We start from the raw sequence: 26,645 nt of genomic DNA on the forward strand, positions 1-26,645 counted from the left end.
CTGACAATTGTAATGTTTTTTGTCTCTAGCACCAACCTGCATTTACACTTACTGCAATGTAAAGCCTCTGTCTGTGGAGGGTGTCTGCAGGGTTAATTGCAGGGGAGATAGCGCTACAAGGAAGCACTACATGTCTGGAAATCTACCTGAGATGTTATTGCTAGATGGCTAACGAAAGGCACAGCTGGAAAACAATGCATCGCAATGCAGCGAAGGTTAAATCAAGTATTCTGTCAGAACCCAGAGCAGCGCCCCCGTCGCAGGTCTCCCAGAAACGAACACGGAATCTGCGTTTTGTGACGCGTCGCCGCTGCCAGCCTGAAATCGGCCTATAACAGAAGAGAACGGATGGTTTGTGTTTAACCTTGGTCTCAATGTCACTCACCAGCCTCATGCTCCTCCATAACCAACAGCCCTCCCCTCCTCTTCCACCACCAGACCACCTCCACAACTCCCCCCCCCCCCCTCCCCCACCCTCAGCTGGTGTGTTTGAGCTTCTCAGCAGGGGGCCTGCAGTTCCAGAGATATGTGGGGGTGGAGTGTGTGTGCATACATGTGTGTTTGCGCACAGACATTTGTGTGAAGCCTTTCGGCTTGTCCCTGGATGTGCTAATGTGATAATTGAGTATTCCAAGTTCTGCCTGCAACTGTGTCACCATGCACACACACACAGACATGCACAGACACACACAAACAGCTAGTTTGTCTCAGAATAGCTTCCTCACGTCTTGATGACATTCTTCAGCCTGAGCTGTGTTGAATTTTTAGCGATAACATATGCAGCGATTAATCAGTTCGCTATTTGTTATATTTTTATATTTATAACATGTATGAAAACTGTGTACCCAGAACATGTTTACAAACTAGTAAATGCACATACATTATTTAAAGCGTTATTTCTCAAACTACTCAAAAATAATTTTTTTTAAAATGTGGATGTCTAATTTCTAATCACTGATGTAATAATTAAGTCTATAAAAATACAACTCCTGTGATAGACAGACGTAAAGTCGACTGCATGCCTACAAATAGAACAGACTGTGCTCTATCTCTCTCTCACTTCAGGAAGATAAAGTCTCCAGAATTCTTTTAAAGGAGCCACCAGTGTGCCCAGGGACCAGCGAGCAGCATCCAGAGACCAGCGCTCGTCCCGCTGCCCAGAGTCTGAGGATCACTAAACTCAAGAGTTGATGCGTTCAGAGGCCAGTGGGTCATAGCTGTGCTCCGAGGCTCCAGGCAAACACTTCACAGACAAACCAGAAAGGCACTTTTGGCTTTCAATATTGATCAGTCCTCGCACATTCACAGACACGCACACACAGACACACATTGCATGTCAAAGAAATCAATGAGCAGACAAATTTACACTGGCTGTGAACCAAGTAATTCTGGTAGTGTTTGTGTTTTTTGAGTCCGTGTGAGCTCGAGTATATTCATGACTGACAAACAGGAGGAAAGAGTTGAAAAGTTGAATCCAGAAAGTTCGGCGATGATGTGGTGGTGGTGAGGGCGCTGTGTAGAGAGGAGGAGAGGAGGCGTTGACGAGGCGTTGTCGGAGCGAGAAGAGAGGAGGGGATTAGGGTTGGCGGTTCACTGTCGAACCAGCATCGATACAACGGCAGCATTTGCCTAATCCCTTGGTAATGGGAGCTTAGCGGCCTCCTCGGACACACAAACACTCCCACTACCTCCTCCTCCTCTCTGCTCCTCTTCTTCTCCTTTCTTGCCCTCTCCTCTCTTCATTTACATAACATTAGAAACATTAAGGCAACTCCAACAAGGCCCCATTATGTGCGTGTTGGTTTTGGGTCCCATTGCGTCGGCCCCAAGGCTTTGGAGAGGAGAGCAGCAGAATGAGTCAGGACATCACAGAGGCTTGTCCACTGTTTTGTCTGCTGGAGATGGTCTGTGTGTTTCTAAAGGACTCATTGAAAGGAGAGTGAGAGAGAAAGAGAGGAGGAGAAAGTGATAAATGGTTTTCTGAGAGTCCAGAGCGAGTGATCTGATTGCAGATGTGTGTCCAAAAAAAAAAGAAGAAGCCAGCTGCAGAAACCTGAAAATGCACGGGCTTCAGCTCAGATAAGGCTTTGTTTGTTTTCCTGATAATTAATTAGACAGAGTAACATAAAAAGCGCCGTGGCAATGATGTTTCATGGATGATTCCTGGCACCAGAATTGTTTTTCAGAGCTGAGGTTTAAACATCAAGGTGACAGAACTGAAAAAAGGGAAAGAAAAAAGAAAACAGAATTGAGCTTTTCACCTCATAGGTAGCTGTTTACTCAGTCTGCCACACAGACACAGTTTTATTACCATGAAACTACTCAATTAGCCTTTCAGTCTGACTTGAAGTTTGATAATAAAAGTGTGATATCATATCATGTGGCAAGAGGCTGTGAACTAGCCGTCCCTGACATAAAATCAATGGAAAGAAATGCTATAAATTGAAAGAATTGGTGTTTAATGAAAAAATAGACCAATATTTCATTTTTATTTGTTAGGGGAAAAAATAAGATTTGTGCTTTTATTTGTTTATATTTATTTTTGAACGATTTCAAAACATAAAAAACTGATTTAAGTCAGCATAAAATAAATAACTAGTGTGTAAATACATAACTTTATTTATTAAGTGAGTTGGGCCTTTATGTAGAAAAGATGTGGCCTTTTAGTCCAGGAATCCGGTGCTGACATTTTCTCCTATTAAAGAAAATTGAATTCCAATTTAGCTGTAAATGTATCAAATGCTAACAAATGGTTACTTTAAACACACACATTTTGTGAATACATTTCAGTGTGTTTTTGCTATAATTTTTTTTTCAAAAAAATGTTATTAACGTGCAATTTGGGGCTAATTGTCTAATATTTTTGAGCAAATGTAATTCAGAGTAGCACGCTGCATCCTCACTGATAGATTCACATATGTTTTCGAACGTGTCTAGACTAGACTAGCTGTGCAATTACTCACCAAGCTGCACACAAACTCACAACCATGAGCCAGCAGAGAAAAAAAAACAAAACAACAAAAAAAAAAAAGAGTGCTCTGTGTTTCTCTGCTTTTTATAACTTTCCCCTTTTCCTCGCTTTTATTTAGCCCCATAAAGCAGAGTTTTCAGTTGGCTTCAAAGCTCTGTGCCGAGCTCAGTTGGGGGCCTTCAAAGCCCCCTGTCTGTCGGCAGGTTTAGGCACAGAGAAAGCTTCTTGTTCTTTAAGGATTTGGCTCACAAATAACGCCCAGCCAGGGCCAAGGCAACTAGCTTGCACCCTGACAGGATAGTAGACAGACTCCAGCATTTTAGTGATGTGTTTTATGGGCTATTGCTACATCTATCCGAGTGAGTACCTGCTCTGTTTGGTTATGTTCTGCTTTCTTCTGATGTTTTCTGTGCTGTCCTCTTCTTAGAAAATGGTGCCTGCTTTCAAGACATTTATCTTCTGACTGTTTCCACTAACTGTAAAATGAATTCTTGAAACTGAAGAAGTAAATCTAGAAGTAGTCTCTAATTCCTAAATGTAATTTTCTTTCTTTTTTTGCATTGGATTGAGTTAGTCCACATGAGAAATAAAAAGTGCACTAAAAATAAAAAAGTGCAGTAACGTAACTGCGGTTGCATTTTGAATAAGAACACTTTCCTTGAGCTTCTCTTTAGATACAAACTAAGATCATTTTGCAGTGTGGACTATATTGGCTTAGTATTGGCTAACAAGGGCAGACAAGTAGAAGTTTTTGACTACACGATCTGATATATATGAGGGTTTAAAAACAGCTCTCAGAATAGCTACAGTGTTTAATAGATTTTTTAACTAAATATGTGACATTGTGGTTTTATTATTGCTCCAAAATTGATACACATGTTTGCTGGTATTAGATTTTTTTTGACATTATATAGCCGAAAGGATTTATTAGCATTTTATCATGTGCGGAATTGGAGGGATACACTCAGTTTTCATGTTTCAGGTCTCGGTTTAAGGAAAACTCACATGAAAACATAACAACAGGTTACTTGACTATATACCATAAAAAAGGGAGGAGACTCAAACCCCCCTCTGGCCAATCAATGCAGGAATCAAGTTCAGTTAAAAACAGCATTTTGACAGTGAGTGAGATAAATCGAACTGCAGCTGAATTTACACAAAACAGAAGAAAAAGAAAATCTATGTTTGGACGCCAGCTCTGTGAATGCCATCGAGTAAATTATGTGTAGTTTGTATGCTTATAAAAATATTATTCAGAGGTATTGCTATAAATTTGTCAGATTTAACTTATTTCCAATATAAGAAATAAAAAACAGCACATTTAAGAGATTATTTTGTGTGTTTTCACATTACTGCAGAAGCTAATTTCTTCTTTTCTTGTTTGTTTGTGCATGTGTGTGTGCGTGGAGTTATTTTGATGATTGTTGCGATAGGTGTCCCACACATTACTCTGTGCTCTAACACAGTGCTTAGAATTGCAAATGTTACACACTGCAGAATCGAATACAGATCATGATCGTGATTTTCTATTTTCAGTGAGACGATGGGCGGTAACTGATCGGTTTTTGATTTTGTTTGTTAGAAAGGGTGGCACAGTTACCTGTAAGGACCTGTAGGTTTGTAATGTCAGACTGCAGTGAGGTTTATTAGCAAAATGAACGGGGGGGGGAGGGGTCGCTGACCCTTTAAACTGGCACTTACTGTCCTCTCCCTGATGTTTAAAGATGGAGGACATGAAGGATTGTGTGAAAACACTTCAAACTTGACTCTCATATTCTGTTTTTGTTGAGGGGATAGGTTTGTGTCTCCAGCCTGTGTGACTGCCTCCTGTGTTAACCTAAATAGCTGATCAGACTCTAATAATTTGATATTCTGATTTAATCTAAAACAACAAAACATTAATAAAAGGACAAATTTTCTGTACTTTTTTAATAGTTCAGGAGCATAGCTAAAAAAATGATGTCATACACAAAGACAAATAAGAAAAACCTGTGTTTTAAAATATAATACAGCAGCTGTGTCATCATAGTGTGTAAAAACAATATCACTTTGCTTCTCTCTCACTGTAAAAATGTACGATACATATCTTGTTGTGCTCACTGCACCTGTCCTTAAGCTCTTCATACTGTGTTGTCTCTCGCTCTTGCTTTTTACCAGGGAGCTGAGGATCACAGGAATAACACACACTATAACCTTTTTTTTCCCTCTGCTGCTCTTATTGTTAGTCACTTTGGATAAAGGCCTCAGCTAAACGCCTAAATTGTAATTGTAAATAGCAGGCCAGCCCACATGTTAGCTCACCAGTCACAGCACGCTTAAGAAAGCAATGCTGAGAGGCTGACGGGATGAGATCGAAACAGGCAGCCATTATAATCAGTCATTCAGCCTTTTGGAGTAGACATTCAGCGTTTGTGGTTTGTTCTAAATTTAAAGGGAACCTCTGTGACCTGCTGGCTTTCACCGGCCTAAAACCACTTCGCTCTCCCTCCCTCCCCTCTAGCCTTTTCCTTTTTCAAAGCCTCCGTTACTCTCCCTCACCCCTTGCCGTTCTTTCTTGCACCCTTTATTTTTTCTTTAATTCAGAGACGGCTAAAAACTAACTTTTTTCAAAAGTCACACAAGGTTTTGGGGAGAAATGACCTGAGACTGCATCATCAGCTGATACCATTGTCATTGTTTGTATATTTATTTCTTATGTGTCCAAAAACAGGTTGTGAATTTTGCTTAGTCAGAGATTCTGCATTATTAAAAAACAGGTTAAAATCCTCTTAAGTGGCCACTGAACCATTTATTTTTAATTTTCCACTTTTAACTTTAATGCTGTTCATGTTATTTCATTATTTTATCCCTGCAGTGTGCACAGGGTTTTCTCTCTTTTTCGAACTGGAAGATGCACAGACATTGATAGAGGAGACTTGAATGATAACCAAAGAACGATGCTGGCAAAGGTAAACAGTTTTTTATGTTATTTAGGGCTTTTCAACTGATTTTTTGCTACCTACATAATCTCTGAAAAGTAAGTCTTGCACATTTTTACCCTTTATGGATGGATATATTATCATAATTAGTGACTCCTAATTGACAATGCTTGGTTATATAGCAGGGGGCAGTGGCACTAGCCTTTGTCTCCATGTGCAGTGAGAGAGGAGGACAGGGAAACTCCCTAAGCAGGCCACCACTGCATCATATGGATAATACAGTTACACAAACGGTCCAGCTGAGGGGCAATTTAGACTTTTCCGCTCCCCCTGACCTCTGTGTTTTTGGGATGTGGGAAGAAGCCCAGCGAACACTAGAGGGGGACATGCAAACTCTACACAGAAACCAACTAAATTAACCAGTGGGCTGCTGTGCTGCCCTGTTATTATTATCAGTCACACACCCTGTCTCTCTGTTTTACCTTTCCTCTCTCCTCCATTTCCCTCTGTCAAAGCACAGCTGGGGAATATTGCCTGTGTGTGTCACTTCTCCAGCAAACTGTGGCTCTCTGCTGTGCTAATCATATTTCTTCCGGCAAGTTGTTAACTCTAGCGGGAGAGAGGTGGGAAGAGAGGAGATAGGGATGCGGTGGAGAAACAAACAGAAACAACAGAGGGGGGAGAGGAGAGAAAGCACATGGGAAACGGCGAGAGATAGAAAGGGATAGAGATGGAGGATAGAGAGTGCTGTAATTAGCTATGTTTTGCAGTCTTTTATAATTCAGTCACTTTGTTGAAATATGCACTAGTGAAGGCTACCTGATTCTCTCTCTTACACTTCTTGTCCCCTTTCCCTCTCTTCCTGTCTGTGCCTTGCTCTCCACCTTTAAATAATGCAGCGAGAGAGATGGTTCTTACATACTGAGGAGGTGTCAGGGAGGCAGGCGGGTATGGGAGTGTCAGCACCATCACACCTACCAAAGTGACACATCCACAGCCACACCTGCACCCTTTTCTGTCATACCTGTTTAGTGTGCAGCTAAAGTCTACCACTGAGTAGATATTTAGGCAGACTCCACTAAGGTAAAACATTAAGGCCTTGCTACATGAACGAAGCGGTACTGCAATGCATTTATATGCAAGCAAACATACTAGCAATGTCAAATTAAATCACAGGCAAAAATGCCATTGCATGACTATTATGTGACTATTTCAAAATATGTTATGACTTGTGGTAAAAGCAGTAACACTGATGTGCTGTAACAAGAATTTAACATATTTTACTATGGAAAAAAAACCTAAATTACACCTTGAATCCTCTACACTGTAAGTATACAGTAAAATCTGGTGAAGATTTCGCAATGCTAATTATGTTGGCAAAACTCTGAACAGATGGGTTTATAAAACAGCATCTTTTTAATTGGTTATGGCGTATTTAGCTCACAGTTTACAATGTTATTGTCTTTACAGTCGTAGGATATAGTGTGCTGTCAACAAGTGGGCTGCTGGCACGGTTTACAAAGAGAATACTTCTTCAAAAAGTTCAAATTTCAATATTTGTTTGTTTTTAATAGAGAATTTTACATAGAGATTTTACAGACTTGGACAAGTACTTGACCACGGGAATAAATGTTATTTATTCTCTACCTCAGTCTTTACCAGTGCACTCTGTGTTCCCTTCAAGGCACTGCTTACTCTGGGAACTAACATTGAAAGCTGTTGGAGAATATTCCAAGCTGCAAAAAAATACATAAATAAATAAAAACAACTGCGTGAAAGTTGACCACAATTACAAGATAATTTGCTAATAGTTAATACACAAATTTGATTATGTGTAATGACAGGGATGAATTACCCCAAAGCGTGAATTACCGGACGCGTTATTTTGTTCTGCTGTCAGAGATGAACAATAATATGGTCATTTGGCTTTGCCTGCTGGGATAAAAATATTAATAGCCAGATTTTAATGCGATTTTTTGTGGTTGATATATTGTGTGTGTTCCAGCCATTTCCGACCTGTTTTTTTAGACGATGCCTCAAGGACTCTTCTGCTCATTGGCTCAGCTAAAACCTACTGCAGTATAGAGAAAACACACGCTGCTGTAAAGCTACATTTTGGTTTACCGCAGTTACCTGATATTGTACAGTACACATTCCTGATGATTCACAGCCTCTCCGGGCCTCTTCTGTTTTATTTGCACTTTCAGGAGCTGCTTTTTTTTTCTTGGCAAATATAGACATCCTTTTTTTTGTCTGTCTGTCAACACCAGATCTGTTGCAACTTCAATATTCTCAGTGTCAAATTTGTGTGAGACAAATATCTAATAATAGCCGGTCTATTAGATAGATGGCTCATGCCAGAGTTTAGACACAGAGAGCTGTTTCATGCTGCTCCGCTGTTAGGAAGCCTTCAATACTGAGCTGATGAAATACAATACAATTAGGACTCACACTGATAAACAATAGATGGCGTGCAATATATTGACACTGTATTGCATTTTTGCATGCCTGTTATCTGTTCTCGTTGGAGGGGTGTTTAACCGCGGTGTGACCTTCAAATGACACAGTGAGGGTAAAAACGCAAAGTCAGCAGAAGATAATTACATTCCCCCTCGGTGCTGTTAAAGTCTATTTAAAGGCCGTTCTGAAATTAGCTCTGTTTCTGTGATTAGAGTTGAAATATGAAGACAATGTTTTTATCATTCATGCTAATTTTAATTTTACACACACACAGCACTCAAATATTTCCTAAATTAAATTTGCTAATGGCTCCTTGCTCCTTGTGTACAAGGCCATTAAATGCGTGGTACACCCTACAAATCATGCATCTATGAGACGGTAACACGGCAGACAATAATGTGGCAGAGTAGATTATTATATTATTAATACGAAGGGGACATTTCCCCTATCGTTTGAAAGGAGAATATCACCCACACAGCTTTGTACCCGCAGCCGAGGCGAGGCTGCCTTTATGCATAATTCATATTTCCATATCGTCATGGTGATCATGTGAGATGAGTGTTTGCTCTCGCAGCAGGGAAGCTGGTTGGTGTGTGTGTGTGTGTGTGTGTGTGTGTGTGGAGGGAGGAAGGGAGGGGGGCAAGGTGTCATGAGGGACAGAAAACACTGAATGAGGGAAGGCGAAAGGAAAGAAGAGGGAAACTGTGACAGGTAAAAAGAAAAAAACTCTATATTCGGCTTAATTATCTTCTGTCTAAAAGCGGCCCACTTTCACATTTTTCCTAATACAGTTATTTTTACACAGAGATAGACAGCAGGGACGGGACTGGGAGGCTTCGAGAACGGCACGTAAATAGTTTCTGAGTCAGATTTGTACTCGCAGTGCAACACACCTCCACGTTATCCCCAGGATTTTTATTGGCTAATTAACTGACTGCACTCCGCTGCTTTATAAATTCATGTGAAATATAATGTCACACAATATTATCTGAAAATAGCAAAGACAAGACAAGAACCTGAAAACACAACAACGCGTGAATTAGAAAAAAATAAGCCTGGATTACTCGAGATATTTGCATCAAGATGAAGAACCCACAGCAGTAATGATACGCCTTTGCTTTGAAAGGCATTATAGATGCCTTCCTGCTGTTATTATCACTATTATTATGATTATTATTATTATTAGATTTTTTTGAAAGCACGAACACATTCATTAATTCCCCAAAGTGAGATTTTCTCTACCTGGAAAAACATTTTCTCAGAGCACAGTGGTATTGCTGTTCTCCAACAAGTGACAAAATTAGGAACTGCTTCATTCTTGTTCATAGAAAATTGTAGAAGAAAGGTTCCTGATATGAATTCGCTGCAATACTTTTGTAATAAAGGTATAAGAAAAGCAGAAAGAAATAGCCGCGAACATTGATGTCCTCTTTGGTTTTGGCGTTTTTAGTTAAAAAATAGTTTGTGATCTTGTCTTAAATGAGCCAAAAAAATGCTGAAATACCTTATAAGTGATGCAGAAAACATCTCAACATGCCCTTTGACCTTTCTGTCCACTTCCTGGTTCAGGTGGGGGGGCTGACGCTAAACATTTTTTTGCATTGAAGGCAGTAGTTTAGCTGTTTCTAGCCTTTAACTCTACCCAGAAAGACCAGCTTCCAGAAAGTTCTACCAGTATTAGGATATATTATTTTTGCTTTCTTATTAGTGGCTCCATAGTGTAGTAGTTTGTACAGATTATCGAGCAAAAGCTCCCTGTTTCATTCCCGGGAGGAGACACCAATCCCTTTGGGGTTGCATCAAGAAGGGCATCCGGTGTAAAAATCTGCCAAATCAAATATGTGGAGCTACCCGCTGTGCCGACCCCTGGTGAATAAGGGAGTAGCTGAAAGTAGCTATTTTTTGTTTCTTATTGTTTTTTTTGCTTGTCTCCACTCATCTTCTCTCCATCCTGGGTGAACTCGAATCGATCCAGTTGCTGCTCCGAATCTTCTCGAGAGCCTCTCTTACACGCACACACAAACACGCACGCACACGTCTCTCGTTCAAGCTTGATATTCCGCTCTCCCAGTGGACACGATGAACTAGAATTAATTATCTCTGGCCCGTTATGGACACACGCACATATCGCACATCCACAGAGAAACACACATATAAACACACATTCGCCCACTCGTGTGTGTGTGGGGGGGGTAAGTATGTGAGTGCGCTGCGTATACACTTAGCAGCGAAAGTGTGAAGTTGCTCATATTTAGAATTCCCTCGGCGTCGTGCAGAAAGATATTGCAAAGCTGTGTCTGTCCGTGCATGTGTGTTTGCGTGCGCGCACGTGTGTGAAGGCTGGAATTCAGAATTGTATTGATTAAACACAGCAGGGGGTGAGTGTGTGAGCACTGCAGATAGCTCACTCACCTGCCACTCTGCAGACACACACACGCACACACACTCACACCGCACACCATCATGCACAAACATCAAACTGTCCGTTGGCTTCCTTAGAAAGAAGCTGCCTGGCTTTCGATATGATGAATAAAAGAAATCAAGGAATTTTAATTCGGCTTTGAGGTGCGAAGTATCAAATTTGTATTGAAAATGTGTCTCGAGCCATTTTCTGTTCTTCTTTGTGGCGGAGAATATGCTGCTGTTTGACAGGTTTACCATAACGGACAGTACGTTTTCGCTCAATGAGTACAACAACAACTTCTACCCTCTAATTTGTTGGTCATTAAAATGTTGTTTGAATTTGACTGTAAGCGTCACAATGGCAGCGATACCGGGGCACAGCAGCTTCTTCAGTCTGTAAGAGAGCACAGACATTGTTGAAACACAAAAATGTGACCATGACGACAACTGAGAGGCTCTTTACTCAACACAGACCTTTCATTCACCCAGATTAATGCATATGTAGCTATTTTGTGATTTTGCATTGCTATGTCCTGTTCAACATGCTTGGTCATCGTATCAGTGATATTTTTTGATGGGTATTCAGTGGTTTTGCAATCAGTTACAGTCTGATTCTTACTCTATGAGGAGTTTTAGTATTCATTTGGAAATCTCAAGTCCACCAAACAAAACTGGAGGATTGAAAATAACATGTTTTTTAATGATTGGTAGACATTATCCATATATATTTCATGTCAACTTAATAATCAGTGCACAGCGCGAATTTCAGGACCTCCTGACTGTAACTCCACCAGCATTGCGTCTGATATGAATTCAGAAGCAATGTTAAATGACACACATCATGTGGAACGCTAACATGTCACAGAGCTAAACCGTCACTGATTTGCTCATGTGACTTCGTCAGAAGCATCGTCGAGCCGGTGAGACTACTTTGCTTGGAAAGTTGGACTAGGTTGTTTTTCAGTACTAGAATGAGCTTTTCTAGTATTGTGTATGAACTGTGTGTGAACAGAAACCAGGTATTGAAGATGGAAACCAGCTACGGTGTCATTGCGAAACCCTCAAACCACCATATACCCTCCTATTAGTCAACAGAATGATCTGTCAGCACAGGCAGAACTAAAGAATTTGTAATATTCGCCTCAAGAGAAGAAGCCAAACAAAAGTGAAACAGCCTGATAATCTAGAAATGATGCATCATTTACTTCCTTTGTGGCCATTATACATGTTATGAACACTCGTGGGGATCAGATTATAAGTGTCTAAACATCCTTATAACTTCTCTTCTTTTTCTTTGACCTGGTGATTGAGATCCTTTATCTGTTTCCTGTCCTGTATGCTATATTTGTCTCCTTTTCATTCCTCCTCTCCTTTCCACTCTACTCACACCTCCTCTCCTCACAGTCATCAGTGTGGTGGCAGCAAGAGAAAAGGAGAAGAGGGGAATACATCGGCCGGGGTCATTCGCTTGTCTTTCATTCAGCCCTTTCCCTCTGTTCTTCCTTGCCGCAGATTCATTTTGAGCGATTTTTGTTGTTATTTAAACAGTTTGAAGCGTTTCTCTGTCTTTTTCTTTGTGATATGAGGCATGAAATGCTGATTTCCTGTGGTTAATAGAAATAAATGCTGGACAGGGTTGAAATCAGTGTGGATCCGACTCTCATCCTGTGGACAATATCAGCAAGAGAGAAAATTTCTCTAAATTCATTTTAAATCCATGTCAGGTCTGTCAAGCAACTCTTTACTTGGTTCTAAATACAACAGTGTGTGTAACGCTGCGACACACAAGGTATCAGGGCTAATTTGTGGCATACTCCCCTTCAACACACTTGTGATTGTCTGAAATGATGCTGACACTTATAATTGCGATGCTGGTTATTTTTGATACATCTCTAGTTACGTGTAAAAAGCCTCTCTTGAAAATTGCAGCAAACCATTTACTGAAATTTTGACTCGGGCTGTCCATAAATATCACAACTACCATCCTGTAACATTTATGAAAAAGGCTGCATGTGGAGGGGTGCGTTTGTCTTCTCCTTCATTATATCGTCGACTGTCTGTCTGTCTGTCTGTCCATCCATATCGCTTTCTTTTCTTTTTCTTTCTTCCTTCCCGTCTCTCTCTCCTCTTCCTCTATCTTTCCACACTACTGGGTTTTAATCACTGCTGTAATTGGCAACTCCCCGCTGTGCATGTGCTCTCACACAAACACACGCACGCGAGCTCTGCCTAGCTGCTGCAAATCCCTCTGGCAATGTATATGCGTGTGTGTTGTGGGGGCAGGAGAGAGAGAGATATGGAGAGATAAGGATAATGAAAGAAGGAGAGTTTCAGAACTACAGGCCAACTCACCAACTCCACAATCTGTCTGCTGTGTGAAAGTGGAGCTAGGCAGCCAAACTGTAATTATCTAAGGGGGGCAAAAAGCTGCGTTTCAAGATTTATTACAGAACACAAAGTTGTTGTTTTTTTAACTGGAGTTGGTAAAGAACCTGACTCAGTCGAATTAATAACATGCCTAATCACACTCAAAGCATGCCACAAAAAGGTATATATAGGAATATGTACCAGCAGTGATAGATCACTATACAGCACCAATGCAATCTGGCAGCCTTGCTTCAAACATTTATATCTATAGACTGCAATATTGGGCATTTCTCAGCAGAAAAAAACGAGCTATGTGAAAGAATTGTTATGACATCTTTTTCAATAATTTCCCTTGTGGGATCAATAAAGTATCTATGTATCAATCTAAAAGATGGATATCTCACACAGTGATAGAGACTTAAAAATAGGCAGTCCTACTAATAAAGACAGAATCAGTAATGCAGGATAAATATCTTGTAGTGTTTCTGCTGTCTACTAAACAACCTTCAGGATCACAGCCAGAAGAGCTTTGTGATTGAAGACAAATGTGTAGTAAATCAATAGTGGTAAAGCACGCAAAATGAGCAGGAAACAAGAAAATGTTGTTCGGATTTTTGGATGATGTGTCCGGTAGTAATGCGGTTTTCACTGACTGCAAGGATTAGAGGAAACAGAGGAGAGACCGCAGCTGTGTTTCGCAACCTTCATTTTCAGTTGGTTTTCAGCCTGCATACATCCAACTTAATGTCACAGACAAGTTTATTAGATCTATGCGGCAGACTGTGGATTGCAGTGCACGTTACTGCAGCATTGCTGAAGTCTCACAGCGTGTAGGCGCCTTAGGACCAAGTAAAATGATCAACCAACCACTTCTGCACCTCGGAGAACTCGAGGCAACTTTCTAAAATGATGAATCAACTGTTTGCACACAGATCGTGGATCCTGATTTGTTTTTTTTCTTATGTTAGGTTTAGGTTTGTAAATAATCATGAACGGTTCCTTATATGTACGCTGAAGGAGGGCCATTGATCGGTTTACACTCAATAAACACCTCAGGCCTCTGTTTATCTAGCGTGGTCATAAGTGTCATAAACACTTGTGATACTGAAGTGCTGGAGGGATAGATATTTATCACTTACACCTCTTCCTAAACGAAAGTAAATTTAAAATAGTTATTTGTAGTACTAAAACTACTTTAGCCAACCCTTATTAAGATTTGTGCTTTGTTTTGTTTTTTTATAACTTTTAAGATAGACAGTGTAAATGGAAATAGTTAGAAATGAATTGCAGCATTAGCAGTTTGAGTCAATTCTATTAGTTTACGTTGATGATAATGATATTTAAACATTACATATCTTCTTGCAGCAGGAGTGTTTTGGTTGTAGCAGACCACAGCATTGCCACATATAGCAGAGAACTGCTGTGTCTTATGCCTTTGTAAAAAAACAAAAAAACAAAAACACCGATCTGTTTACAAAGTCAGTTATATTAAAATGTTACACATTTGAAATCATAAAAGTAAATAAATTACTAATATACATATTTCTCATGATTATTTGATGCAAATGTCACAAAAAAGACTTTTTTTGCTATCTATATTGTAGAGGAGCAGCTCAAATATTACACATGCAAAGGAAAATTGTACACAACTTGATGAAATATGCACACAAGCACAGACACGATGAAAGGACTGCAGTATCAGTGTGTGAACTAAGTCCCTGTTGAAACTGTCTCCAGGCTTAGGTAGTGATTTTGAAGGTGTATTTTCTTGTGTGCTGTTGGTGTTGTCCAGCCCACACTTTTCCACCCCTCACTATCAGCACAAATCAGTGCTGGCTAATTTACAAAAATAAGCCTTTTTGTGCCAAGAGCATATGCAGCGTGTGTTAAATGGCAACACAAGCGAAAGTACAGCAGAAAACATAGACTTTGAAAAGTTTTCATTCAGAAAAAACTGAGCAGGACGAATGTGTCTGATCACTGAAAGGAGTTTCTCGGATCTGTGCTGAATATAGTGAAGCTCTTTTTTTTAACCAGCAGTTGCCTACCAAATCCTGAGAACCATGTGACAATGGCCATGCTAAACACAATGTTAAAGAATCCCAGCTTTATGGTTATCATGGCACATTGACCGCAGAAAGAAAACTTTCGTGCTTGTGCAAGTTTGTGTATGTGTGTGTGTGTGTGTGTGGGTGCTTCTGTGCATCTTTTATGTGGGTCACCCTACCATGTCTAATGGCCCCTTGCTGCGTGCAGCGTCCTGGGCTGAGCTGCTCCCCGCTGTCACACTCACACACACACAAACAAATGCATAGACTCAGTGGGGGAGATTTTGGGGTGTCCCTCACCCTAATACCATCCACAATACACCAGCCCTGCATCTGTTGCTCCTACTCTCAAAGTTGAAAGTTGATCAGCGAACTGCTAGCATGTCTCCGCTCTCTAGATTTGTCTGTTCATTTCTATTTTTCACCTTAACTCTCTCTGTACACTTGTTCCTTTTTGTTTTTCTTTTGAATTTCCATCCCTCTCCAAAGATGGCTAACTATTTTTCTCCACCTTTGTGTTTCTTTTTTTGACTAGCATTGGATTGTAAGCGTTAGCCAGTGGCCCAGTCTTTGTCTTTTGCCTGTCAAAAAATGGAGGCAGAGGCTTCACCCTCTGAAGGCCTCCATCGTACAGACAGCTGTTTAACCTGCTAGCAACTGCCTCAGCCAGGTGAGCTTCTGCACTACACAAATTTAAGAGACTGCTGTTACTGACATTATGTCTACTTTGACTGGGATTCAGGCTTTGTAATGCATAAACCGGTTAAATCTTTGACAAATACATGCGCAGTACTTGCTGCTGGATGGAAAATGCTAATTGCTAAATGAAGAAAAGGGTAGGAAGTAGATGAGTTTAGTTGTATGTGCAAGTCGAGTATTCTGAGTAAAAGTGTGTTGTTTTCCTCCAAAAATCCAGCGCCTGTAAATGCAAAGTAACCACAGTAAGAAAGAAAGAAAATGGCCATAATAAAATTCTAATACTGCAGTTTTATTTACAACCTTCACTGTGAATAATCTGAGAGGAGAGAAGAGGAGAGGAGAAGAGGAGAGGAGAGGAGAGGAGAGGAGGGGGATGGGTGGGGTACACCCAGGAAAGCAGAGCAAATACTGAGATGCTGAAAATTGAGATTGCTACAGTTAGAGCCCGACTATCCCTGCTCTATAGCTGTGACATACACATACACACAAATCAGAGAATCTCAACTAAAAACATGAAGAAGGTTGAAGAGTGAAACTTCCTTCATCCTCAAAATCTCTTGGAGAATTTGCAGTTTTTTTCATAAGGTCATTTTTCACAATTTGTGCAACAGTATGCACATTTACTTCCATCCATAAAGCATAAAACACTGTAAAACACATGCAGACCAGCTCTCAGGCACAGAGAAGCCAGTTACGTCAGTATATTTTCACACTGCGGTAGTGTGTCTTTGTCTGCTTGTCGGCCAGCCAGCTGTAAGATGGAGGGCGAGAAATATGCTTATAGCGGACGACTTCGTAAGGCAAAACCCACGGCTTTGTCGTTTCTGTTTACGTCCTGCATCGTTTGCTCTGTCGATTTACGTCACATGATTACTACTGCGTTATTTGGCTTTTATTTTGTGTATTTGTGATTACTTGTATTGTAGTGTATGAGGTCGTGTGTGCAGGTCGAACAATGCAATGATTGCAATAACTAGTTCTGCACGTCGCAGTCAGCTTAGCAGGTAAACGGTACGCCTGTGTTGTGCGTCGTGGTCCACACGGGCATGCACAGCATACCTGGTGCGTCTTAAAATGTTTGTGTGCACATTAGTGGGGGATGGCAACCTCCTGTTCATCTAGCCACAGCATCAGCTGTTGTTCTGTCACAAATACACACACGCACACACAAATTGAAAAGCAGAAGTGATTTATCCAGTCCTATTGCTGCAGAAAAGGAGAGTGCGCAACAATATATGTGACTGATAAAATAATAAATCCATATTATTGCGGCACAGTGCAGAAACACAGTCCTGCAACACATGTAGCTCCCTTTATAAAGCTTGTAACATTGCTATTGATTCCACTCTTGAAGTAAATCATCAAACTTCTCATTTTTTTAGTAAAATGTTTTATGAGCTTCTCATTAAAATGATTTTCATTGTCACCGTCAACGTGTTCTCCTACCTGACCCTCCCAGACAAACCAGCAGCAACGTAAGCGCTGGACACAAACTCGATGGTGTTTGTTTTCGCTTAGCTATGACAGCGATGCACCGAAGACAAAGCCGTTTCAGGCACCGGCATCGATATGTGACAGACACGGGCACAAAACAAAACCCCGGACATGCGTGGTGAGGCAGAGGAAGGCTCAGAGTGGCTCACACTGATTCGGATTTAGAGGAGGCCTCAGTGAGAGAAGGTTTGTCGTTGTTCCACGAACACAAACCCAGATGCTTTCAGGCTTTGATTCCAGGTTGCTTTTTCACTGTTCATAGTGGGAGCGTGCACACACGCATATATATACGCAGACACACACATGCACACACACCATGGACTGGACTGATAGGATTAGAGACTCGCGCTATATTCTCTCTCTGTCTTTCTTTTCCTCTCTCACCCCCTCTCTCTCTTGAGCCTGCAAAGCCTTGATTATTCACAAGGTTAGTTCCTGATTGCGTGTAGCAGTAGCAGACACAGGTTCATTATCTCTCCACCTCTTTTTTCTTTTCTTTTTTTCGCTCTCTCGGTCGAGCGAATAGGCTTGGCTCACATACGGACTCAAATTTGCAGGCTCACAAAAGACACTCTGACATGTTGCGTATTATTGTCTTTTCCTTCATTATTTCCTTATTTTAAATCTCTCTCTCGCTGCGTCTTGATAATTTCCTCTCTATTTTTAGTGTCCTGGAACCCAGGTATATAGAGGATTATTCATGTATAGTAGGATGATGTCTGCCGTCGATTATATTAATAAAATTGCAGTGAGCTTGAAAAGGCAGGTCTAGCAGAATACTGATGACACTGTATGTATGCGTGCGCGTGTGTGGAGGATATCAGTGCTGCAGCAGCGAGCTTCAAAAGGTAGCCGTCGGCCAGCCCTCTGCTGTCACACAGGAGCTGTCGTTAGAAAACCTCCAACGGTAGCTCACATACAAACACGGCATACGAGGACGACTTTCTGTTAAAGAAAGAAGAAATATCAGTGGAAATGTTGTGGTTTTGTTCTAAAAGACATTTCCTTGTGAGAGTTATTGTCCCGATGTTTTCCGTTGTTGGTATTCTGATAAATGAATGAAGCTCCTATTTGTTTGTTTCTCATTCGTTGTCAGGATGTCGGAAAAGAGTGTTAGTTTTTCCCCTCTGTCTGAGGGACAATGTCCCTATTCGGAGGAGGGTGTGAGTGCAGTGTTGACACATGTTAGTGCTGGCTGATTAGTCGACACATAAAGGAACATGTAGCCCCTCCATCACTATTCAGCCATTTTGTCTCCCTGTCTGTCACCCCGGTGGAGTGGATGTTTGTGTGCGAGAGAGGCTTTTGTTAAGGAAATGCAAAGGAAAGAGAACGAACGAGAGAGAAGACACCATGAAAAATTACACCGAAGTCCCTGTGACCCTGGGATGTTTTTTTTTTTATTGTTAATTTCTGCATCTTGGGATTCTACAATATTTAAAATTTCTGTTTAAAAAAATAGGATTTTATATGTATGTGTGTGTTGGGAAAGACATGTAATAAAATGCATTTAATGATGAGTTTGTAGAGCGTTGTGTAAGGTATTGTGTCAGATCAGAAGGTCGGTGGACATTGTGTCTTAAGTGGATTAACCGGACGGTCAGTGAGACACACAGCCAAAGTGGCAGCCATAACCACGCCTCTGTCACTTAAAATTTTCTTATGATACTGATTTGTTTCCCGAGACTTTTTCACAATAGCAGGGTGGAGTTTGTGCAAATTCGCTGTGTAATCTTTTTGATAAAAGCATGGAGGGCTGACAGTGTCGCAGCTCACATATTTACCGACATTTTATACATTTAAAGCTCCCTCAGTTTTTTTGCATGTGGTCAAAATAAGATTGTTTATCGTTGTTTGCGATCATCTCTTATTTAACACATTTTTATTATATATGGCAGATAAAAATGCCTGAATTATTATGCCAGTAGTGTTTCAGTTTCTGAATCTCACTGGGTATAGAAAATTGAAAAAGCTCTTGGACCTGAATATCATCTGCAATCTGCATTAAAATGAATTGTTTATAATACAGAAAAAAGTGACATTGTTGTTGCAATGAAATGAATAATCTCACTCTGCAGGTGTTTTGTTTTTTGTTTTGACAACCATATATTATTAAAGCGTTACAATTTGTATTTTTAAAGATATTTCCAGTATTATACAGTGCAGTCAGTGCAGTATTTAATTTTTGATATATGTAACACATGCAAACACACCTGACTATATATAGTATAATATTCAGGGTAATCTTGCAGAGTAATTGAGCACAGGAAATATCAGTACAATTTTTTTTAACAAAATACAGAAGAAATTCAACATTTCTTAAATAGTTTCTATTAAAAAGTAATTGTGAAGTACGCATTTGTAATTAAACGTATTTTTTCACCATCTTTACATTATTGTTATTATTATTATTTCTGTACATTGTTTAATACGGTATTCAGATGGATTAATTACTTACTGATTGATTTTTCAGGTCTTGCACTGTTTTTGGAGAGAATAAAAAAAGCATAAACACTGTACCTGATAAATAGTCTGTGTACCTTTGAACAGCATAGCTCCCCCTCTGGCTTTCAGGAAGCTTAACATGTGCAATGCACCTCATTTGGTGGCATCAGTGCATTTCTGTGACTTTGTGGTCATCTCTTAATTATTGTTGGGTTTTTTTCTACTCTTAATGCTCAAACTAAATCATTTAAGCTCCTTTTATTCTTCACATAATTGCGTAACTTCCTAGACAATTACAAAGCATCACTGTTAATTTCATGTCCAACATTTTTCTATTTCTGTCTAAAAAGATTCTGTGATTGTTTTGATAAATTACACTGTTATTATACAGTATTATACATACTTATAGGTAATCACACAGATACTAATAATAAGCTAGATGTATGGTTTAAAACTACTCCCTTGGATCAGTACTGCATCGACAAGAATAAAAATAAAATTAATACATACGTACTTGTGTTTTTCGTCAGTCTTCTTACAGGGATCAAAATTAAAATCATTTCAATAGAAGCTTTCATATTTATTATCACACTGCATATTATGCCTTATCTCTACAGATAATAAATACTTAGATGTTTCAGATTTGTTATCAAGCTCTGTATGCCTTATCACTGCAAAGTAATCTATATATGTCTATATGTATATACTTAACCTGGCCTATGATAGACTAAATGATAAGATTTCTAAAGTACTGCGAATTCGATTGTGATCTGATTATACCTTTAAGGCCTTGAAGTCAAAGTCGAGTCAAACAGCTGCTTTATTCCACTTATTTTCCTCATATTTCTGCTTTTTCGTCTTTGGAAAGTGATTTCATTAGAGGTGTACTCCACAAGGTTGCATGTGTTGCGTGTAATGCCGTATACGGTAGTTAATGTGTGTGAGGTTTAAAAGGGAACAAATTATTACTTTGTCCCTTTGATAAAGTGTGACTTTTGCTCCATTGAATTTAAATTGTAGAACACGTGCACATAGTGTGTGATAGCATTTAGATTTGTTTTTTAATGTTAATTAATCAGAAAAATTTAAACGTTGTCTTCTGTCTAATAGTGACTATTCAACATCTTGACTATGAAGCTGGGTTAGCTTTAAATGAGGCCTGTTCATGTGTGTGTGTCGTAACCCTTTTGACTACTGTCAATTTTTCAGTCTTTCAGTTTTTTTCGTTTTATGTCACACATATTTCCAACACACACACACATATATATTCGTTCATCTCTATGCAGGATCAGTCATGCTAAAGGTCGTCTATGTGCCAGCTTGACAATATTGTCTATAAGCTGCTTTGGAGCAAGAGAACTTCTAAGGACAATCAACAAGAGGAGTTTTCTTCGCTTTACGTATGGCTCAGTGTTAGTGTGAATCACTGAGGTGGAGGGTGGCGATTCTTTTCAGCTCCCTCTCAGCTGAACCCATTCCAACTGTGAATAGAAACTGCAATTGATTTGCTAATGATAGAGTATTCACTGCTAATAAGATGGATATAACAACCTTGTCCTTGTCGGTTTGGGAGAAAATTGGCCTCCTAAATTGATTAAACTGAAGGTGAACTGGAGGCAGCCGTGCAGGATGCTGTTTTATGCGTGGAAAGATGATTTGAGATAAATGTGATAGAGCTGTTTATTTCAGCTTTTTTTTTTTTTAACTAGAACGTGGCATTTTATTATTGTATAAGAAAATGATTGGACATTTGTAACAATTTGTGAAATTATTAAGACAAATTTGATCATAATTGACACTTAGACTGGCAACATCGCTGTTATTTCTACTGTTTTAACATGCAGAATTATGTTTTATGAAGAACTTTACACATCGGTTTGTTAAAAACATGTAAAAACATTTTTTTTCTTCAGGCCATAATGGTTATTGGGTTTGTTTTTTTTACAATATATTTTTTCCCTCCTCTCTTATATCGGCAGCCGCTGTGCCATGAGTTACTGACTGGAGTAGTTTTAGGTTTGCAGATTTATGTTTTGGGGTTTAGCTTTTCAAACTAAATCACTAATAAAGAGAAAAATCTCTGTAGAGCACTATTCCGAATTACACTCCCTTGTTATTTCCCATCAAACTAACATTTACACCCTCTCATGGCTTGTTAAAATTATTTCCTAGTTCATAATGATATGACAATAATAATGTTAGTCATCGGGCCCTGCTGTGGATGTGACACAAATGGCATATAAATCCAGATGTGACTGGCTTTAATGAGCAGCTGCTGACGATAATCCAGCTGATAAATGACTTTTAGGAGCTTTAAAACCCCTTCGGCTCCAGCATCACTCCACGAGGAGTTTATTTTTCAGCATGACATCACGAGATGTAATAAAATATCAGGGAGCAGTGTGGTAGCTTAGCGCGTCAACCACATATTCGCAGTGTTGAGTGAAATCCAGCAGAAGCCGGCTCTGCCTCTCTGTGTGCCTTGCGTTTAATAAAACAGAGACGGGCCGTAGAATTGATTCGGAAGAAGCCGAATGGCATTGAAACACTACAATAAAACTTGAGAGCTGTGGCCTTCCCTGCGCTCTGGCTCGCTGTGTTCGTCGCCACGTCGTGCGCCTCTGTAGAGGCGTGATAGAGTGCAGTGCATGAAATCTCAGCGTGGTTTTACAGGTAGATCACGGTGCTTGTACATCACACAGCAGTGCTATGTAACTGTGAACAGCTGTCACAGGGTTTCAGCTGTCTCTCCCATCCTCAATTTCCTCCTGCAGAAATCTGTATGAGTGGTGCCTCTCTGTCTGTCTGTGCAGGATGGATGCGGGATGGAGGACTTTTACCATGGCAACCACTAATGCAGTATAGATGCAGGGACTGAGCATGGGCTACTGCTGTAATAATACAGGATTCGTGGAAGGCAGGTGAAATGTCATCCGGGCTGTTTAAATGAGCGCCTTTGATGTCTGCTGTGGTTAACATTGAATCCCACTTGGCTCTGCTGGGGAAATTAGGCTATTGTTTCCTGTATTAGTTCAGCACCACAGCATTCTTTCTGCTCAGTTTCGATTCAGGAGCTTGTAGCTGACCAAAAAATAAAAAATAAAAGAGTCTCTCCTCAACACTATGCTATACTGCATAGCCTCACTTCATTCATATGTCACCCCACCGTCACATTGTTTCCTATATCGGCTTATACTGCCCAATCCTCATAATCCGTCTGTAGTCTGAGTCAAATATCTGGTCCATGCAGTGTCCTCTCACCTTCTTTTAGGATGTGATTTCCTCTATCCTCCTCTTCCTCCTCTTCACACACTGGATTACAACTGTCCAAGTTTGAAGAGTAACACCGAGCAGGTTAGCAGAGCATTTTGACCCTTCCTGCTGTTTTTTAATATACCACAAAATTAGTATTGTTATTGCTAATTGAGAACAGCAACATCACCTCAGACTATTCTGTGCTGAATAAAGTAACTAAACAATTTTGCATTTAATGCTGTAAAAACTAAATAAAATAAAAATGACATTTAATTTTTTCATTTTTCACATTTATTTAAATGAATTTGTCCAGCTCGCTATAACCATCTGCTACACTGTAAAGGCCAAGGTGAAAGTGTTATAGTGTAAAATACATAGAGCACAAGTTTGACTCTGGTCAGCGACTGACAGAGTATATTTGGTTTGACCCGCTGTGTTAGAGCCATTTTTCAGTGTCAAGAGGGCCATAAGTCGCAGCCTCCGCACGAGAGTGTCGGTCCAAGGCAAACATTCCTTCCATGTGGCCCGGTCTATATCCCTTCTCTGACCTGCTGTTGCTGTGGCTATGTGTGTGCATGTGCATGTGCCTGTGTGTGTGTCCCTGTGTGTGAGGGCGTATTTGTTTTGTCTGCCCCTATCTATAGCTTTGAGCTGCCCCTTTCTTTAACAGCTAGAGAAAGAAACCACACCCCTCGGGCCTTGGCCACTGCATGTGTATGTGGCACTTTGCTCTCCTGGGATTTAGCGATTTCTATTGCCGTGCCATTTCCTCACCAATAACCACGAGATGCCAAACTCTTCTGTTAAACAAGAGCAGAAAAATTAAGAGAGGAATTTTTGATAAAAGATATTATAATAAGGGACACGTGTGATCATATGTGCACAAAAATACACGTTTTGGGATCAACACACCACCGAAAAAACTGGTCTTTCTTGTTACTACGCTCACATACAGCAGACCTGCACATAAATTAAATAACGCGGCACGCAGAAATTCCGATGCAAGTGTTCACACAGGCATAAGAATGCAAACACACATGCGTATGTGAATACACAGCACTGGTGTTAGCCAATGAGAACGGAGCTTGAACAAGACCTGCACGTCTCTTGTGAATATATACTCCTATGAGACTGGGACCTACCTGTTTTTATGTGTTTGTTTGTGTCGCTGTTGGCACCTTGAGCTCTGTATTATCATTACCTTGACCTGTGTTTAGTCAAAGCAAAAGCTGCATATGCATACATGCAGTTTCGTCACATTCACACACGAGTCAGGATAACTGGGGCTTCGATTAAAGCGTTAGTGCCACGCATTCATTCTTTTTTCTTTTTTTTCCTATGTGTAGTATAATGTTTAATCTGTTGTCATATTTGTCTGCTGAAATGGATGAAAAACACTGCTGGACTTATTTGTGTATTAATTGCCGGCAATTGACTAAATCCACCCAAAAATTATAGGAGTTAGAGAGATGATTGTGAACTGACCTCACAGTGTGACATGATGCAGGACTGGATAGGCGTAGATCACCAGCAAACATACAGAGCGTTTAAATTTCTCTATAAAATGCAACTAGAAATTAATCTTAACATGTTAGTCATTTCAATAGTGCTGCTACTTTTACTAATGATGATGGTGAATTTATTGTATTCTATTAGGCTGCCTTATATTTTCCAATGATCTATTTACATCCAAACAAAAAGAATTTGTTATTAGAATTAAAATGTGCTTTATCCTCTAAAACACCCTGTCTTGATGTCCATACTGCTCTGCGTTTATCAATGAATTGCAGGTGTAAATACTCAGCGAACTCCTCGTGCTGCCAGGGCGGAAAATGAAACGGCCTCTCCAGCTGGAAGAACAAGTGTTGTGTGGGCTCCCTGAAGTGGTGCAGCACTGGGTCATTGGAGAGCCACAGCGTGTTTGGGAACACAACAGTCTGTGTTTTTTTTTCAGCACAGCTTGTTGGATGAAGGGCCATTTCACAGGCATTATGGATTAATCTTTGGCAGGATCCCTCCAGGATCAAGCAAAACTGGGCGTTTAACCTCACGTGTCACGACAGAGAGTTCTCTGGTGATAAACCAGGACAGAGAGGATTGAACGTGACCCGCATTTCTCTGTAGATTCATTACTTGAGTCCTTCTTAAAAATAAAATATGGGTACACATCCTTCTTCAGGTAAGTGGTACCCATGGGTGAATAAATAAATAAACTGCCTTAATCTGAAGTGGAAAACCACCACACATTACTGTGTTATATCTCCCTGCTGATCACCCGGTGTCCTGTTCAGGTACCAGAAAGTGAGCGTTTGAACTGCGCTGCTGTGTCTGTCACTCCACCTTGCTGTCACCTGCACACAATCACAGATTCACAGCTGACACGTCCCACCGCTGCTTATAAACTGTTCGTTATGCTCAGCTCAATATTGAAATGCTTTCAAGTTCATTTTGACAGGAGGTGTGATTGACAGGTGTAAATTGAACAGTCTGGGTGCAAACAGAAAGACTGCTTATATGTATTCCTGCAGCTGTACATGTGTGAACTGTTTAATTAAATAAACGAATGGATGTGATCTGTTTTCTTGCATCATCAGATTCATTTTAAAACAAAAATAATACAAATTGATAGTATTTAATGATCCATAGCTTTTCCAGAGATACAATAAATCAAGAGACTATGTTTCAAATACATTAGATCTGTGACTTTTTTTACAGATGGTAAATATATTTTTTTTAACCCTTTACCTGGACCCAGAGGTCAAACTATACTGTAAGGTAAACCCAGCACATGTGAAGCACTTCCAGTTCCCTGTTGCCTTAATTTGACAAGGATACGCTGTGTGTCGTTTATTTACTGGACTTAAATTGTGACTATTGCTATTGTCTGATAAAAGTGAGATAATGAATCTATTATACAGACATTAACATTTTGAAGGGCCTGTGGAGTGAAAATTTGCATTTTTATTCATTCAAAAAAACCAAAACAAATAAAACAAACAAACTACAGTACAAGAAATATCATCTTCTACTCACACTAACATATGCTCCTCTGATTTTTGTGATGCCTGTCTAAATTAATTAATTCCTGGATTTCTGACTCAGTTAACCACAAAACACCGGCAACATAAACAGCTGGATTTTCACACTGGTTTTTAGAAGAGTTGTATTTTTAGAAGGGCTCTGTTTAGGTTGTGCACGCTATATAAATCCAAAGGCAGGTATGCTTTTTAATGAAGGAGTTCACAAATACAACCTGTTTTACAAGCGTGTACTTGTAAGCAAGTGAAGGCTTTAATGTAGTGATGCCATCTAACACAAGCATGGTTATGTCAGGCATTGCATTGTACTATTGTATCTCTTGTTCAAAGAGGGCTTTTTGTGATATGTTTTAATGTATTTTCTCACAGATTGCTCTTTTCAACATCTGCACCCACAAACACACTTCATGTTTGATATTAATTGTATATTGTGGAGATGTTGGAGGTTAAAAGCCCTCCTGGAGGAACCCATAGTTAAATGGAAATAGAAATCACAGGCCTGTCATCTAAGCAATAATTACGCTGCCTTTCCACTGATATGTGTTTT

At 40.0% G+C, this 26,645-nt stretch overlaps 1 long non-coding RNA gene across 3 annotated transcripts; it reads left to right on the top strand.

Moving 5' to 3' along the window:
• The first annotated feature begins 2,976 nt into the window (after positions 1-2,976).
• On the top strand, positions 2,977-25,633 carry LOC102083090 (uncharacterized). 3 transcript variants are annotated; one of them, XR_002063650.2, is made up of 4 exons: positions 2,977-3,330; positions 5,826-5,919; positions 15,703-15,837; positions 24,851-25,633. It is a non-coding gene; the product is annotated as an uncharacterized LOC102083090 (long non-coding RNA). The 3 variants fall into 3 exon arrangements; XR_001224209.3 differs by lacking the exon at positions 5,826-5,919 and having other exon boundaries at positions 3,042-3,330; XR_003222322.1 differs by lacking the exons at positions 2,977-3,330; positions 5,826-5,919 and adding an exon at positions 7,773-9,060.
• Positions 25,634-26,645: the final 1,012 nt, after the last annotated feature.

The sequence above is a fragment of the Oreochromis niloticus genome, linkage group LG11 (assembly GCF_001858045.2).
Source record: "Oreochromis niloticus isolate F11D_XX linkage group LG11, O_niloticus_UMD_NMBU, whole genome shotgun sequence".
Classification (NCBI taxonomy): domain Eukaryota; kingdom Metazoa; phylum Chordata; class Actinopteri; order Cichliformes; family Cichlidae; genus Oreochromis; species Oreochromis niloticus.